Below are 5,282 nucleotides of genomic sequence, written 5' to 3'. Positions count from 1 at the left end.
ATCATGTGGAGTGACCCTGTCACAGGTTGACACCCAAATCACTCTCTATAAAAAGATATGTTTATGAAGAGTAATAAACTTCTGCTGAAGCATAGCACAGACATTTTATAGTGATTCATCCGCCACAAGAGCAGGAGAACTGGATGGTACCCTGCTATTGTTAAACAACATTTTTTTTATGTCTAGCTTCCTTGTATCAATAGATCTAGAAGGCTAAAACTTTATGTTAACTTACTTTCTGAACTTTTTAATGTGCTCTGATCAGAGCTATCTTTATTACCCAATTACAAGAACCAATTGAATCATGTGGGTGTGCATACTTTTCAAATATGCACTTTTGTTTTTATTGCTACGAGTTTTTTGTTGTTGTGGGTTTTACCTAATTTTCTGGTGTCTGGGCGACGATATTATGGTAAGTAATATTTGTGAAGCCATACGACTAACCTTTCCGGGAATGAAGTATTCATTAAAGAAAAGGAGAGCATGTTTTAAAGGCTTCTTTCTCCTCAGTTACTAAATAATATTGCAACTAATAATATAATTTGGTATAGAAAGATTTTACAAAATAATTTTGTTCTTTGTATTCATGTAGTCTAATGAATATTATATTTAAGCAATGTACAACGTCAGCATGACTAGGGTTCTATGGTGTGGTGTGGGCTGGGGTCCATAGAAGGGGAAGTGACACCCTGCGTCACTCTACTGGGTGAAGCCAGCCCTGATGAAGCCACTGTGTTAGACCTTGAGTGATGCCTGTAAGCATGTAGGCTTCCAAAACGACGTAGCACTGTGGTATGATACGGAGTCTGGATTAGCTCCTAATGCAATGGTTTGGAAACAAACTGCGTAGGATATAAAACCCCAAACCAAACTCACTGCCATCAAATTGATTTCGACTCATAGCGATGCCATAGGACAGGGTAGAAGTCCTCTTGTGGGTTTCCAAGACTTTAACTCTTTATGGGAGTAGAAAGCTTCCTTTCTCCCTCGGAACTGCTGGGAGTTTCAAACTGGTAACCTTTTGGGTAGCAGCTCAACTTGTAACTATTATGCCACCAGGGCTCCTCAGGGGCTAGAACGGAAGCACTGAATCTTGTATAAGGCCGATTAACTGGCATGTCCCATGGAACTATGACCTGAACCTCCAAACCACTAAACCAAATCTCCTGAGCTGTCTCATTGTCTGTAAGCAGCCTCAGTCGCTGCTCTTTTACTTGTCATTGTAAATATATCATTCACACAACTTTAACTAATTCAACTCTTTACAGATATACAACACATTGACCGTAATTACATTAATATGCAGTGGACCCTATTCTTAGTCAATGTACTTTTTCATCATTATAAACCAAAACTCCGAGCACCAGAAGAAATCATCCATTCTACCCTCTCCTGCTTGCTGTTGATAACCATTAATAAACTCTAGTCTCCAGACACTTGCCTGTTTTCATATTAGTGAGATCATATAGTACGTGTCCTTTTATGATTGGCTTATTTCACTCTGTGTGATGTCTTCAAACTCCATTTATGCTGTAGCAGTTATGAAGACTTCATTTTCTTTCTGGCTGTGTAGTGTTCCATTGTACGGAGCCCCCCTCCCCCCTCCAGTGCTTCTCCATTGATTCACTGCTGGGCAGTTAGGTTATTTCTAGTTTTCGGTTTGGGGACTAGTGGTTCACTGAACACTGGGGTACATAAGCCTGTTCTCATTGCTGCTTTCAAGGCCCTTGGGTATTTTCCTAGCAGTGGAATTTCTGTCATGTGATAATTCTATTTTTAGGGGTTTTGCTTTGTTTTGTTGTGGGAACTGCTACAAAGTTTTTCAAAACAGTTGTATTATTTTGCATTCCCACCAGAAATAGGCAAGGGTTCCAATTTCCCCACATCATCACCAATGTTTATAATTTTCTTTTTCTTTCTTTTTAAAAAGTGTTTTATGGTTGCCACCCTTGGCGGCGGTAGTGAGGAGCCTTCAAGGTGATTCGTACTCTTCTGTACAGCAGCACAAGCACTGCCCAGCCCTGGGTCACCTTTGCGAGATCATTGCTATGTATGAGCCCCTTGTTGGAGCCATGGTGGCAATCTATCTCTTTTAGGGTATTTCTCCTTTTTGCTAACTTTTTACTTTACTAAGCATGATGTCCTCCTCCAGGGACTGACCCCTCCTGTTAAAAACGACAATAAAAAAGCAAACTCGCTGCCATCAGATGATTACAATGTACAGATCCCACCTGGTAACATATGCAAAGTGTGTGAGATGATGTCTCCCATTCTTGCTTATAAAGAGCACTTTGACTATACTTTGTCCAAGACAGATTTGATTTTTCTTCTGGAAATCCATGATAACACTATACAAAGGCATCTATTCTCTGGTCTTCTTTATTCATTGTCCAGTTTACACATAAAAGGTGATTGAAAAAGGGGCACGTGCACCTTAGTCCTCATGGTGACATCCTAGTGGGAGTGAAATTGTACTTCAGGGCTGTTTTTATTTTAATTTCTCTAATGATTAATGAAGTTCATGTATTTGGTGGCCATTTTAATGACCACTTTGGTAAAATGGCTACTTGGTTAAATGTTCCTTGCCCATTATATTGATATAAAATTCCATATTGTACAGTTCCATAATTATGTCACTTTTACAAAGAGTTGTTTCTACATCATCACAATCAATTCCTGGGCTCCCTCCCCACTCCCGCATTCATTATTTGCTCCCCAGTTCCCCTCACCCTCTCCACCCCCATCCTGATGAACGAATACATCATTTATTGACTCTATGCATCCACTCCGTCTGTGCTTCATGAATTAAGAAGCCTAACAGAAGCAATAAAAAACAAAACCAAAATGAAACAAAGAAAATAATAATCTAACGATAAAAATAAAGAGTAAGAAAGAAAAGACCATCAGCAATATTTGAAAAGCCAGAATGGAAATTTATCTCATGGGACAAGGGAGAAGTATTTAATTCTAGAGCAAGTTCAGGTTGGGTCCAGAGGGAAGTCAGCTGACCAAGTATCATGTTGTATGGCAGTTAGATCTTTCATAATCAAGTTTCCAATAATCTCTGTCTGTTACTAAAGCTGCTTCTGTCCCTTGCCTGTGGCCAGAGACTTCATCTGCCAGAGACTTCATCTGACTAGCTAATCTGCAGGTGGATTGCGGGCTCCCACTGTCCCCCTTAGCCTTCTACAAATTGGGTGTTCATAATTTTAAACTCTGATACTCTTCCCCTCATCATATTTGGATGTTGTTATTTTCATCCTTGGATCAGATAAGCTAGTGTGCTTCTTCCATGTGGGCTTAGATGACGCCTCACTTAGATGGCTGCTTGTGTGAATACAAGCCTTTGAGACCCCAGATACGATGTCAACGATGTTGGCTTTCATGATCAGGCTAGGCTCTAATGGTAACAAGATGGCTGCCCCAACTCCAGGACTAGTGCCCTCAACCAATTATGTCCCAAAGCAGAAAAAGGACAGTTTCTCTGAATGGACTGTGTAGTTATCCTCATCAGCCTTACTACTCAGTTCCCTGGTCAGCCGGGGGTTTGCTTGCCCACCCCTAACTGCAGGGGAGGAAGTCAGCTAAATGATATTTGGCATTTACAACTTCCATGATGGGAGGCAGACTTGGTGTCAATAGTGAATGGCTGTTGGTATTCTTTCTTTCTTAACTGAAAAGAAAGACAGGATTGTGGCCCCAGTGATAAAATTCTGTGGTCTGAAAAGAATGGCTTATGGCTTCTTATTCCCTTGCCTCATTATGCCCCATTTCCATTTCAGCAAGAACTTTAGGATCCAGTGCAGTGACAGAATGACCGGGACTCCAGGCAACCACTCTCCAGGCATGGAGGATTGCTGTCTGCAGCTCATGTGGTTGAATTCTGTTGGGCTTTCATCATTGTATCTGTCCTAGCTTGACTTTTACTCTCCGTGGCCTGTGCTGGAATAGTACTATAGCAGAATGGTTCTCGAATAAAGCTTCTGGGAACTCCCAGCTCTGCTAAATGGTAGCAGTGTAGCTAAATGTCTTCATCTACAGGGACCGAAGAGTACAAAACCCCCCGCCTTTGTGGAATTTAGATTTTATCAGGGGGAGACAAACCATCTTAATTAGGTTTAATAAATTACGTAGTATGTTAGAAGATATTTGTTAAAAGAAAAATAGAGTAAAGAAGACTGAAATAGAAGGGATTTGAGGACAGGCTGCAGCATTGTAGGATGGTCAAGAAAGCCTTATTGGAGAAGTGACATACATGTAAGCAAGCACTTGAAGGACGTGAAGGAATAAACCCTGTGGACATAAGGATGATGAGTAGTCTAAGCAGAACAGAATAGCTAGGTCTTCAGACAAAGGTACTGAGGCTGGCGTTTGTTTGTATGGATCAGCAAAGATGTTAATGTGGTGGTGGAATGATGGAGAAATTAGTAGATGAGGTCAGAAGAGTGAGGGGGGAGGCACAGATGACATAGAACATTTCTTAGCCATTGTCAGGCCCTCAATGTTTCTTCGGAGTGTGGTGATGAGCCACTAAAAGTTTTCAGCAGTGGAGAGACATGATCTGACTTAGTTTTAAAAAGATCTCTTTAGATTCCGTATCAGAATAGACTTGAAGAGAGGCAGAGGTAGAAATAGAGTGATCAGTTAGGTGGCATTTGTAGTCTTGACAGATGACAAGACAAGATGGTCTGCACCAAATTGTTAGCATTGGAGAGGCTGAGAGGTACTCAACATTTATACATATTTTGAAAGTAAGATCGACAGAGTATTCTGATAGATTGAATAAAACCAAGCCCATCTCACTGTCATCGACTCTATTCTGACTCACAGTGACCCCATGGGATAGAGTAGAATGGCTCTTTGAGGTTTCTGAGACTGTAAATGTTTACAGAAGCAGAGTCTCATCTTTCATCTACAGAGTAGCTGGTGGGTTTGAACTGCCAACCTTGAGGTTAGCTGCCCAATGCTTAACCCACTGCATCAGGAAGTTTCCTTTTGATAGACTGAATGTTTGGTGTGATAGATTGTCATGGATGACTCCAAGAACTTTGGCCTGAGCAGTTGACAGGATGGTATTGCCGTCAGCTGAGATGAGTGAACAAGACTGTGGGAAGGGCAGGCTTAGGGAGGTGGGTCAGTAAGAAGTTCCATTTTGGATAACTAAGTTCAATATGATTATAACACACCCATCCTTACCTGCCTTTGTCATACTCTGTTGTATGATATACACTGTATCATATGTATACCACATGGTTTGTCGTACCATGGTGGTTTATATGTTG

The sequence above is a fragment of the Tenrec ecaudatus genome, chromosome 4, assembly GCF_050624435.1.
Source record: "Tenrec ecaudatus isolate mTenEca1 chromosome 4, mTenEca1.hap1, whole genome shotgun sequence".
NCBI lineage: Eukaryota > Metazoa > Chordata > Mammalia > Afrosoricida > Tenrecidae > Tenrec > Tenrec ecaudatus.
Note: the sequence above shows the minus strand (reverse complement) of the source record.